We start from the raw sequence: 14,193 nt of genomic DNA on the forward strand, positions 1-14,193 counted from the left end.
ACATACATATATATATATATATATATATATATATATATATATATATATATATATATATATATATATATATATATATATATCTGTATAATTTACAATTGTGACACAATCCATAATGTAATGTAACGTCATTAAAACTACCATTCCTTTTCAATCTTCAGCGCTGTAATTTTCTGTAAAATGTAATGCTAAAAGGCAACCTGGAGGTTTTTCTGTACACAAATAGTGTCCAGAATGCCTCACAGAAATGTAATTTCCTGCTTGTGTGATTGGCTCACTGATTTTCCCAGAACTCTGTACTAAGATTCAAGTCAGATTTTGGGCATCCTCTCATCCTCTGCAACAAACATTTCAATTTTGGTGAGATACTCCAAAAGGGTTAATAACATCCAAAGGGATTTGAACCCCTTTTGCCCCTTTCCTCGTTAGAACAGTGCAAGTGCAGAAGTTGATCACTAATGAAAAAGTCACTGCCATTCACATTCATTCTGCACCTGGAAACAGACCCCCAAACAGTTACTTCTTTAGGATAACAAAAGCTCGGAATCTAAAACAAAGTTTGTTAAAATCCCTGAAATGTACATTGATCATGGTGGTGTTCTTCTGTTAACAAAAGTAGAGTTACTCTTTTTGGTGTTTTTTTTTTAAATAAATATCTTATAAAAGACTATTTGATAACATTAGTCTTTTCAGTATGTGTTAAGGTGCAATAAGGCACTGTTTTTGTGTGACAAAGTGCGTTGTGTCACAAAAGCTCATGTCAATGCTACAAAACGTTCTAAAAAACGAAAATTGTAAAAAACGACTTGTAGTTTTGCAACAGCTGGAGGGCCACAGGTTGAGCACCCATGCCCTAGTGCACTGGGGCGCTATTCATTTTCTTTTATTTTTAGAAACGTGCATGTTATGTACATTGCGATAATGAGTGTACTGGAAAGGCGTGAATGGACGCTCAATGCTCAATATTTAAAAAATCTTGTATGAGTTTGCCAACACATTTTGGTTGCTTTACAAAAATAGTAGAAACTCTTAACTAAACAAGGTGAACGGGGAAGCTGTTTCCATTTCATTTATCTAATCATTTGTATGCAATTTTTTTTTTAATTTCCCGTGAAAATGTTTGGATATCCAAAGTGAACACATCTTCTTCTTTGTACTTTGCTAAGTGAACGGTCTCTGTAAGGGCTGCAGATACACACGGGTGGCATAAATTCTTAACGCCCCCCCCCACCTCCTTACGCATCTGGGAAATGTACGTGCATTCACGGTCGTCAAAACACATGGTACCACAGTACTACTTTTTGCAAGTTCTTGCCTGTTTGGCAGCCCAAATGTTTTTTGGTGTGAACGAGCCCTAAGAGTAAGGAATGGTTCAGACCAGTGCACTACAGGAAAGCATGCATATTTAACATACAGTATCATGCAACTAATGTTGCAATAACCATCCCATTGCTTTGGAATAGACTGCTAATTCTACACTAATGTACCTGTATTTTTTAGATGTAAATTTATCTGCAAAATCAAAGTTTGATGTGAATTTCCATTACTGATTTATACAACATATTAGCACAAGCATAGGCTGTAATTACTGACATTTCCTTCTAAAAATGCTAGTAGCCTGGTATTAATGCTGAATCTGTAGCTTTAATACTTTCTCACTCCTTGACCCAGAACAAGTTTACAAATCAGGTGTTCTGAAGTCACTTTGTATTCACTTGATGCATGCTTAACATGGACCAGCAAGTCAAAAAGTATTAAAGCCATTGGATCAGAGTGACAGACAAACAACTAGCATTTATTAGAAAAAATCAGGAATAGTAGCTTACATATTTCAGTACAAGTTTCCTTTAATAGTAATAGCTACTAAGATATTTGTATTCTAAGGTAAAAGGAGAAGTGTGGCAAAAGCTATTTTGGCTGTACTTGTCCTGTGGGTCATAGAAGGACACTTAGTTCTGTACTCTTGTGACACGTATTTAGCTGACAGAAAAGTCCATTGTCAGCTGATGTCACTCAGCCAGTCCAGACCCTGGAGAGATCCCGACTTTATTGTCATGATCCTCCCAGATGCCTGAGCACCAGCTGACTCAGCCCCTCATTGTGCCACTGAGAGCCTGAGCCTGCTGCTTCCGCCCCCTCCACAGCCCATCGCTTCAGTGAGTGCTGGAGGGGAAAAACAGAGAGCCAGACTAACAGTCAACAGCCCTCTGCTCACTGAAGACCGAGACATGAGCGATCAGTGGTCTTTGATTGCTCAGTTCTAAAAATAGAGGTGGCAGGGAACAGCTGCAGCATCTGACTGATACTGTATCCACCTAGGTAAGTATAATTGCTTTTTTATTTTTAACTTCTCTTTCAAGGTATACATGCAGATGAAAATTGCATATATCTATTTTTATATGAATATAAAAAATTGGTGAATTCTTTTGAGTTCCAGAACTAATATTCCATTTTAATGTAAATGTTCTTACTGTTTATAGCATAAAACAACAAAGCCATGAGTTTCAAGGTAAACATCTGTTATTTGAGTAAATATTACATATGTTGCATGTAGGCACGCAGCCTTCCAATCTAACTCCTTCTGATGAGAATCATGAACTATGTCAGATTGAATTTGTTCACTTTAAACTCCATCTTTAATTATGATCTGCAATAATTCTGCAATTTGCATGCAGAAATGTCCCATCTGCTTTGCATTAAGGTCCATTGGACTCAGTTGATTGAAAATCGTTCAGCCTTACTTTGCTGAGTGTAATTGTCAACATATGGATTCAAAGAACACAAAAAAAAAAGTAACAAGTGCAAGTGTGTTTCGGCAGAAACAGGAGTTACCAGCTCCACCAGATGTGTGCCAATGTTTTCATTTTATTCTTTAGTAATTTTGCACCAAATTTAAAGAGAGCATGAATAGTGAAATATCATATGCTACATTACCTGCAATAAGGGCAGATGTATTATAGGCTAAACCCAAAAACCAGTTAATGCAGGCAAAGAAAGGCTGCTTGTCATATCAGTTGTTTATCATTTAAAGTGTCCACTAGTTTTAAGAGCCGGTTCACACTGAGGCAATCCGACTTCGAGGGGCGACCTGTGAAGTCGAGGTGCACAGCGTCTTGCGCGACTTGCAGGGACTTCACATAATGGAAGTCGCTCCCAGGTCGTCCCAAAGTAGTACAGGACCCTTTTTCTAAGTCGGAGCGACTTGTGTCGCTCCTATTGGAACGGGTCCTGTACTACTCAATGGCGAGCAACCGACCGCGACTTGTCAGGCTGACAAGTCGCCTCACAAGTCGCGCTAGTCTGAATGGGGTCTAAAAGGTATGCTAAATTGTTTATTTATTTATGTTTATGCTTTGAAGATGACCTCATAGCCTTGGTGCCCAATCTGTGGCACAGGTCCCTGCAAACAGTAGTCTATACTTTTGGTGCATATTCAAGCTGATTAAGATACTATTCTTTAGGTTGGTTTCTACACTATCTTACCTTTTTTCTGTGCTGTCCATCATTTTTCATTTTTATGGGTTTTTCCTCTAGTTTTATATAGGATGTATCAAATTACCCAAACCCTGATTTACTTTATGTTCCTTGCGGCCAAGATTGCCTTTGCAACCATTTGGGAAATAACAACAGTTGACTTGGCGCTGATGAAGCATAACCCTACTTGGATTATGACTAATAAAAAGCACACTATGAGAAACTTCCTCATGAGATATCTGGGAAGGAAACACAAGCGCCATACGAAGTGCAGCACATTAAGTTTAATAAAATCTCAGTGAAAATTTGCTCACAATGTCAAGCCATGAAGCGGGCATTAGAACAGCGCTGCAAGATGTCCCTGTCAGCACAGCAATGTTAGGGTGGCCTCAGTGGCTGAGCCTCAGGGGGATGCAGCCGGTGGATGCCGGCACTTCCTGGAACCACGGGGCGATCATACGGCTGGTCCTAACGTCACTTCCGGGTGCAGGGGGATCTCCTAGGCGACGTGTTTACGGAGTGAAGAAGAAGGAGCACCTGCTCCATAAACGCGCCACCTAGGAGATCCCCCTGCACCCGGAAGTGGCTTCAGGATCAGCCATGTGAGCACCCCTCGTCTCTAGGAAGTGCCAGCATCCACCAGCTGCATCCCCCGAGGCTCAGCTGCTGAGGCCATCCTGACATCACTCTGCTGACAGGAACATCTTGCAGTGCTGTTCCAATGCCTGCTTTTTGGCTTGACATTGTGAGTAAATTTTCACAGAGATTTTATTAAACTTCATGTGCTGCACTTAGTATGGCGCTTGTGTTTCATTCCCAGCTACCCACAAGTTTCTTCTTGCTTGCACACTGAGCTGCCATCTAAAAGGAGCCTGCATATGGACTTGTGTTTTATTTATGGATTGTTTCATGAACTAAATTGTTTGCAAGCAATATGATCGGTACCAGTGGGGCTAAATCATATCCCTTTGCTCCAATATTTTTGTCCTATTTTGGCTAGTACAATATATCAGCCCCCTATTACACTGGTGTTTTTTTCTTTTGGTTGGTTAAGTTTTGTGCACCTTAGTGGGCCCGTGGTCATTTTTTCTTGGGATTTTTTCCCCTCAACTGGAAAATGCCTGCACTTTATACTGTGTTTTTCTCCATTATATGCAATGTTAGTACTATTCTTCTTTTATGTTTTGGCCTATGCAAGTTTGCAACTTCAGTACCTGCTACCATTATTGTTCTTGTTTGTTTGTAGCACATTCCATCTGCGTTGTGGACTACCACCTGCTTCTGTAATTGACCAACAATGATCAACCATTGTGCCTGTAATATTCTTTTACCCTTTTCATGGAAATCTTCAACAAAAATATGGAAACAGGATATAACAAATGAAAAAAAAAAAAATAAAATATTGGAAATATAAAATGTAGCGCAGGTAATTTTAAGGGGCTGTAGGGAGCACAAATATGGAATCATTGACTTGTAAAGGGGTTGCAGCAGCAGTGATCCCTGGCAGTCTCATGTAACATATATGTCCTCAGTCTTCAAAAACTCCTATAGTATGTCCCCGGTCTATGACCATCTCTTATAGCAGGTGTGGGCATGCTTGCTCTCTAACCATCTCCTATAGCATGTCCACAGTCTCTAACCATCTATGATCATCTTCTACTGCTTGCCTACAGTCTCTGACAGTTTTCTTTGGCATTACACTAGCTGAATGTTTTGTGTGGCCCCTTTATCCGGGTGTACACTTAAGGTCCCATATATCAAGTAGGTTTGCCACCCTTGTGTAATAGGAAAGATATCCTCCTTAGATGATCTTGTTCTACACCGCCTTTGATCATCATTCAATTAACTTACATATTTCCTAAGTACTGTTTTGTAAGGATTAGTCTATGCGAATTCATAAAGGTAGACATGACATTTACAAGGGATTCTCAAGGGTTTTTAGAGGCTGCGATAGTACTGATAGACAATATAATCTGGTTTACACCCCCTACAAGAAGTATAACTCTGTTATTTGATTCTCGAATAATAATGTGCACATAGACAAGGGAGTAATAAAGAATCACAGAGATGTTGATTCAGTGAAGAGTTGTTCTATTCCAGCATATCATCCATTGAAAAAAGAGTCATTCAGTTTGAGGGTAGTCCTAGTCCAAAGTAGGAAATAACAAACTGATCCACCCAGATTAGGATAATACCTACATTAGGGCAATTCAAAGATGGCAAATATTGTCTGATCTGCCAGCATACCATCAAATGAAAGATGGATTATTCAGTTTGAGAGTAGTCCAAAATATCAAGGTAAATCAAAGATAAATCCATATATTGGTTGCTATGGGTTACTACACTTGCCCTTGCATTTTGCCTTATTTTATCAGCCATTAGAATTTACAGCAAGAAAGAAGCAAACCAATCCACACAGATTAGGATTCTACCTAGATCAGGGCTATTCAAAGATGGCAATAATTGACTGATCTGCTTGACCATGTCCTATTTTTTTAAGAACCTATTTTTATTTATTTATTTAATAATAGTCTTCTATATTCCCTTCTGTCTGGTGGAAGCAGGGATGTTTCAACCTGCTGCACCATTGAACTGATAAAGGGGTTCGTTGGAGCCGTTACCTCTTTGCGAACATGCCTTAGATAACGAAAAACAGGCTATTTTAATTTATGTGCAAAAAAATAGACTTTCACCACATCTTCACAGACTTATTGAAAAAGGTAAAAGATAATGATATTGATATTTGCTGCCTTTCACCAAGTGCTAACACGAAAAAATATACATACACGAAATATACAAAAAAAAATAATCTTTTTAAAATGATCAATTTTGAGACTACAAATAATTGCAATGTCCATCTTTTCTTTTCCAACTGAAAAAGAAAATCTGCCAAGGAGTAAAGTTGGGTAGGGAAACTCAAGAAAATCTCTGTAATACTGGAGTGTGGGATTCTGGGAGACTTCTTTGTACCCATGTACCAATGTTTATTTTCTATGAAATATGACAGCTAGATTAAGCAAACTGCTAGTGTAGCTGATTTTTAAATCTTCGCTTTTCAGTATGGCCTGTTCTTACATCCTAAACTGTAATTCACAGTGATCTCCTAATAAATGTTATGGCAAAATAAATACAAAATAATCATAAAGATAAGTAACCACAGAAGAATGCAGAAAAAAACTCACATGCTAGGAAGAAATGGCAACCTGAGCTAGCCAGGTGGGTCATGTCAGACAGACTATTTGTTGTGTCTAATCTTTTAATTACGTAGTTTTAACATTGTTGCCCTAAAACACAGTAGCTTGGCCAGGAAAAGGAAATGCTCTCTAAAAAAAATATTTAGAATTTAATCATAGCACAGGAACAGGATACATCTACTCTAGGAGTTATCCAAACTCTACTACAACAATTATAAAAAAAATCTCTATCAATACACACTCTATACAAAAGTAAAAATGCTTCTGTTTATAAAATGAGGTTTACGACTATTATATTCCTAAAAACAAACATATATAAAAAATCTATCATATGCACATTAATTGCTTATTTTGGCATGCTGGAACATGCAGCTCTAGGTAAAGGTGACAAAGGATGCAGTCTTGTTCCTGATTTTTTTTTTTTTTTAATGTCTTTTATTTGCATAAGATATGACTGAAGCCCCGTACACACGCGTCGAAAATTGGCAGGGAATTTTCGGCCAACGTCCGATCTGCCGATTTTCGGCTTTTTAGTATGATGCTTCCGACCACCGACTTCGACTTTTCGGCTGAAAAAAATCTGGTGTGCAGACTATAAAATTTGTGTTGGCCGTCAACACAATGGCCGATTTTCGTGCAGTCAGTACAGATTTCGACAGGGAAAAATCTGATGAGCAAGTCTGGCCATGCTCAGTGAAGAAAAAACACAAAGAAAACAAACCAACACATGACATCACTTCTGAAGTAGAATTTTGTTGGCCGAGAAAATTTGTGTGCAGTCTAGGCACATTCCAACCAACAAAACACAACTTGGACAAAAGTCGGACGATTGGTCGGCCGATAATCGTTGCGTGTGTACGAGGCTTAAGTTTCACTCTTGCTTAGGATATCAGTTATTTTGTCTTTAAATTTTTCATTTATGATCTTAAAAATATATATTTTTACAATTTTATCTCTAGAGCGCTTTGTAACCACTGGCCCCAGAACACAATTGTTTTTTTTGTAGGGAATTTCTTTAACAGATGGATGCAGTAAAATATGTTTTTAAATATATTATTGTTACATTGTTTTCTAAGTTCTTCTTATTTACGAATGCTGCAATATCCAATGTTCACTTAAAAGCAGTAATGATAATTTCAGATTCAACCTGCTAGAAGCTATTTATAGAGATTTAGCGAAATATTATTAAATCAACAGTATATTTCATTTTTGTACATGCTCTAGAACAGCCTCTGGGATGCCATCAAAGCTCTTTCTGGACTGAAGCTGGTTTTAAAAAGATCAGTGTTGCCTGATTTTACTGTGCACTGGCATAAAAGGTGATATACCAGAACTATTGATTATTTTCTACTTCAAACTTAACTCCAAGCAGAATAGCGAAACCCACACTTAAAATACACATATGTGAACTGTCTTATCAAGCATTGTGATTCTGTCAATCCAATGTTGCGAGTCATACACTTCTGGCAGTCAGAAAAGCAAGTTTACCTTCCTGAGTTATAGCCAAACTCCAGGTCAGTATAATAGACACATTGGGGTTGATTTACTAAAGTCAAATAGACTGTGCACTTTGCAAAGTGCAGTTGCCCTCTGCAAGTGCAATTGTTACAGAGCTTAGTAAATGTGGTAAAGCTTTGCTTTGCAAAGAATACCCAATCATGTGCAAGGAAAATAAAAAAAACAGCATTTTTGCTTGCACATGATTGGATGATGGAAGTTAGCAGAGTTTCTGCACATTTAATAAGCTCTGGAACAACTGCACTTGCAGAGGGCAACTGCACATTGCAAAGTGCACAGTCTATTTGTCTTTAGTAAATTAACCCCATAATATTGCAAATCTGTATACATTAATATATCCTTAAATTATCTTTGGTATCAACCTCTTGCAGTCCACTGCACAGCAGATTGGTAGAGGAAGAAGCAGCACAAAGAGTGAATAAGTTGTACTGCAGCACAAAGAGCATATAGATGAGTTAATCTATTTCTTTTACTGTCCAATCACAGCCTGGGTGGATACCTGTATGTGTTACTGTGCTACAAAAGGGAAAACCAGGTCTCTATCCCTGCCAGAGAGGGCTGTGCTGTGCAGTAGAACGGTGTATATCCCAGAGCTGGATAGACAAACATACAAATCCTTTGGGAGGTAAAGCAGCTTTCTTATACAGTAGGTATTTCATGTGTATTGTTTAATAAGCTGTTTGCCTGGAGCTCAGCTGTAATTCGTACAGTTGTGGCATTCACCCATTCACAAACTGCTATTTGGATGATAAAAGGGCATCAGCACACTAAGGCGACAACTCTGTTCTCTCCTCCTATCTGTATGTTCCCTAGCATCACACGTGCAATTGGTTCCAGTCCTAATGCAGGAGAGACTGATACCAAGACAATAGGAAACTTAAGCTTGTTATAAAAATAAATGTAATAATTTTAATAACTTTTAAAACAATACACAACTGCATTTTAAATGTGCCTGTTCAAAGTTCAGCATTTAAAGAAGAGAAACAGCCTAACTCTATCTACGTTTAAAAATGTTCCATCCCCCCCCCCCCCCGCTACATATGCTACCTAACCTGTGTAAAAAAAATGTGTATAATTACCTATTTTCAGCCTATTCTGTCCGGTCTCGTGATCAGGCAGCTTTGGCTTCCCTTTGTTGATCAGCGGCTACTGCAGGGGAGAGGAAGGAGCATTGACAATGGCTGGGACATAGAAGTCTATGGGTGACATAACTGCTCCCAGGATTCCCAGCTGTTATTGAGCACTCCCTTGTTTCCCCTGCAGCTTCTGTTAAGTTACACAGTGGATCACGTGACTGGATTGGAACAGGCTGAAAATAGATAAGTATATGTACACATTTTTTTTTTTAAACACAGGTTAGGCAGCCTAGGTAGCAGGAGATGGGGAGAACATTGTTGAACTTTTTAAGTGTTAAGCCTGATACACACGGGCCAAAATTAGGACGGCATTTCATTGAACTGGCCATTCGACCCGTGTGTACTGCAGCCAGATGAGGCATGACCGAAAAAGATCTGCAGATCAGCTCCCGATCAGCTCTCTCAGCCAATGCCATTAGTACAGCGGCTCCTCTGGAGTTGTCAGTTTTATTTTTCATTCAGCCCTGCTGGGTTGAACGAAAGAAAAAACTATTAGTGCTCCTCTCTGTCAAGCCCAACCCTGGCCATCCACAGCTTAGCACCCAGCTACATCACTAGCCTAGTCTCAAAACACCAACCTAATCGTTCTCTTCGTTTCTCTCAAATCCTCCTGCTCTCTATCCCCCTCATCACCTCCTCCCACGCTCACCTCCAGGACTTTTCCAGAGCCTCTCCAATTCTATGGAACTCCTTACCCCAATCTGTCTGATTATCTCCTACCCTATTAGCTTTTAGACAATCCCTGAAAACCGTCCTCTTCAGAGAAGCCTATCCTATCCACAACCACACCTAACAACTATACTTACATATTCTCCATCAGCCCTTTTGTTTCACTTGACCCTCCCTTCTAGATTGTAAGCTCTAATGAGCAGGGCCCTCTAATTCCTCCTGTATTGAATTGTATTGTAACTGTATTGTCTTCCCTCACATTGTAAAGCACTGCGCAAACTGTTGGCGCTATATAAATCCTGTATAATAATAATAATAATAGTGTGTACCAGACTTTAGGCAGGAATTCCAATTTAAGTTCTTAAAAATATGTTTTGAGGGAACATTACAATCAACTTACAATATTTAAATAGTATAGAGCTAACAAAAAAGAAAAGTATAGTATAGTAAGAAATAGTATAGAGCTAAAAGAAAAGAAAACAAATTCTCATTTAAATATCAATTCACCTTTATTGGTGGTCCTGTAAAAAGAATTGGATCAACTCTGGAATGCTTCCTTTAGCTTTACAAATTCATCAGTGATGGGACGTGTCAGCATGCTTCTGCTAAAGCAATATACACTGCCAGATGTGGGAGATATCATTAGTACTATTAAGTTAAGCATTTCCTTTAATTTATCATGTAATGAAAGGGTGTGATGTACACATGGCTTTCCTGATTTGAGCGACGTGCCCTATTCCGAATAATGACTAGTTACGAGTCACCTAAAGGTAATGTACATTTACAGAATTGGACATGCTTGACTTTAATAATGTATCTTTTATATTGTCCAACTAGTCTTTAGTATCACTTTCTACAGATAATGAAAGGGTAATAAAGAGAGCACAATTAGCCTCTTATCCTCCAGGTAAAAAGCATCTGGGTTTTAAGAGCCTGTCATTGAGTGCAGAGATCCTGCTGTGAGTAGATGAACAATGAACCAATGTCAGATTATTCACTGAACATTTGCTGGGAAGCTAGTAGTAACATAATGACTGTTATCTCCGGATTTGTCAATACCATTAACTCAATGATTTCCTAACGCTCCTTTACTCACACTAGCCATACATGGCCAAATCTTTCATCAGTAAGACAAAAGATCAGATAGTTATTGAGCAACCTTGAGGATAAGACTGATCATTTTTAACAAATAAATTCTATTTTTTTTTTAAACTATTTTAGGGTGCAACATTTATTGTATACTGGAACGACACAAAGCATGCTCTATTCAAGTAACAGCACAGCAAACACCCCGGATGCCTGCCTGTAGACTCCACTTTCTGTTAGAATGCCCTGAGGTTTAAAAGAGAAGTATGGCCAAAGCTGCTTTTGGTCAAATTTCTCTTCTAGGTCTGCTTTTGCACTCCTGTGGTCCAGAATCAGCCAACAGCAGGCTAAAGATTTTGTCGGTATCTACCTGGATGCCTGATTGGCAGCTGGCTCAGCCTCTCAGCGTGCCGCTGGGAGCCTGAGCCAGCTTCTCCCGCCCTCTCCCCAGTCACCACTCACTGCTCAGTGAAGACCAATAACTGAGCAATCAGCGGTAGTGTGATTGCTGACTTCTTTGGCTTAGAGGTGTGGATCAGATCAATGCTGCAGCATGGAAGTGAGTATGTGTTTTTTTTTTTTTTATAATCCTACACTTTGTTTTAAGGCATTCTATTAGGCAAACAGCAACCGACTTTTGTTGGCAGTGGCTATGTCCTGCTCCTTCTCTGATATCAATTTTGTTCAATGAGGTCACCAATCAACAGTGATACAACAATAGAGCAGCATGGGAAGTGAACAGAACTCCAGACTACATTAATTATTATTTAAATAGTAAGACAACACCAAGAGGCCTAGAACATGAACACTAAAGGCCTGTAAGAAAGCAATTCCCTTGAAAACCTAAAAAGCCGAGCCAATGTTAAGATACCTTTTTTAAAGTGCTTGCTATTCATATTCCTGATATGTGTCTTCTGTACCATGTACTTGTATGGAAAATTATTCTGTTCTCTTTGTATTGCTTCCTTTGTGCGAAATCCCTGGTTCCTGCCAGTGCCTCTGCTTTCCTATTAAAAACTGACCATACTAAACAGGAAAACCCACCATGATCAGTTCTCTAGCTATGCTGGGAACTCAGTCTGCTCTTCTCCAAAGCTCAGACTCTACCTGACAAGAACCCCCCCCCCCCCGGCAAAGCCTTTGACTGGGGAGCTTAGTGTGCTGCTGCTTCTCCTCCTCCAGCTCTTACGCAGCTGAGAACAGAGGACATGTGATCACTTATAAAAAAGGGATAAAAAGGTATTTTTAATGGTTTTTTATATCTATACACAAATGTTTTTTCTTTTATCTCTATTTCAAACTTAATGGATTGTTTTACAAGGTGATCGTTTACAATCACTTTAAGTCATATAAGAGACAGCTTATAATAAATGCCTTATACCTACAGGTAAATAACCACATTACTACATTTAACAAACTATACATTAGGGCACAGCTAATAAGCTTTAAAAATGTTCTGCTTTGGGAATGCCTAAAGCCTTGGTAATCATGTATGGCAGTGGTAATTGGCCAGGTTGCTATGACTGAATCAAATCAAATAAATGTATTCTTTAACTGTTCTGTCCAGAAAACGATGTGACAAACATTCCTTAGCTTGCCATGATTATGACACGTTGCCAGTCTGGCTTTGCAAAACCGACATTGACCAATACCCAGCCATTCATTTACAATTAGGTGTCCATATATTTTACATTAGACCGAGTAGCTGTTCTGTTTTTTTTTTTTTTTTTTTGTCAGAACCACTAAACCGAATGTCTTTATGACTCAATACACTGCATTACTAAATTATATGGTAATATCTTCCCCCATAAGGGAACAACTAAAAAACCTGGAAACTTTTAACCTATTACAACATATGTCAATATTTTGGGACAGAGTTTCATGTGAACATTCTTACACTGGTACTATGATTTTAATGCATTAATGGATATCTTCAGAAACTCCTTTTGAAATGCTAAATTAATAATACGATAATAGCTACCATGCAGACTTATTTCTAAGAGTTGTGTGATGTTTGGCATGAATGACAGCTGTCATAAAACATGTGCTATTAGTTATGACCAATTCTATAGGCAATACTATCATTAAAATGGTTTTCAATGGATGACTCATGATTTTAAACAGGCCATATTTGGTAAGAGCAGATTAGGGTTTGTATGTGGTTTGTTATGATAGTTACTATATTCTGTTAAAGATTACTGAAAAGTACAGTCAATTCAATAAAAAATTAGATGAAAGTATTACACATTTACAATAGAGCTTATTACATGTACTCGTAGGTCATGTTCGAAATATTCTTTAGTGGATCTCCGCCTTCTAAACGGTAGAGTGTGTCTGAAACATTACAGACATAATAATTAATCTTTATGGTGACCGCAAAGAGTTTTCAAAATTACAAGCTCTATTTTAGGTGTGTCCATGAAACAGAAACATGCGTGGACACCTGCACTCATACAGTAAAGATAAGACGTCAACAGCTACTTGGGCACCTTGTGGTTGGTCGGTGGCTCAAGGCTGTAGATGAATATATAATAAGGTGATACGTAATGGATGCAGGTGGTGTAGAGTAGGGATCGACCGATTATCAGCAAAGCCGATATATTCAGGGCCGATATGCACTTTCCCCGATATATCGAAATCGGCCACCAAGGTGGTCGATATTACCGATATTTCGGAAAGTGCTTGTACCGGAGTGATGCCTGCAGCTAGAGGCATCACCCCGGTACCAGCATCCATAGCCGACGGTCGGCTGTCCTGTAATGAAAACTGATGCAGCTGAGAAGCCGCTGGGCTGTCATTACAAGGAGCGGGATGGGACGTCCCCCCCCCCCACTGCCTTCCGCCTGCACGGCCGCCAAAGTGCCCAAATGAAGTTTATATCGTTTTTTTCACACAAATTGAGCTTTTGTTAATGGTATTTGATCACCTCTGAATTTTTTATTGTTTATTATATTAAAGAAAAAAGCGACAATTTTAAAAATAAACACAAATGTTTACTTTATGCTACAAATCCCATAAAAAAATAAAATCTATTTATCATTTTTGGCCAGAATGTACTCTGCTATATATTTTTAGCAAAAAATAAAAAATAAAAAAATTCCAATAAGTGTATATTGATT

At 38.6% G+C, this 14,193-nt stretch overlaps 1 protein-coding gene across 1 annotated transcript in view; it reads right to left on the reverse strand.

Annotated features, from left to right (window-relative positions):
• Positions 1-14,193, reverse strand: part of ANOS1 (anosmin 1) — a 235,153-nt gene that overhangs the window by 80,287 nt on the left and 140,673 nt on the right. The gene's annotated exons all lie outside the window — the stretch shown is intronic.

The sequence above is a fragment of the Pelophylax lessonae genome (genome assembly GCF_965119305.1).
Source record: "Pelophylax lessonae genome assembly, chromosome: 2".
NCBI lineage: Eukaryota > Metazoa > Chordata > Amphibia > Anura > Ranidae > Pelophylax > Pelophylax lessonae.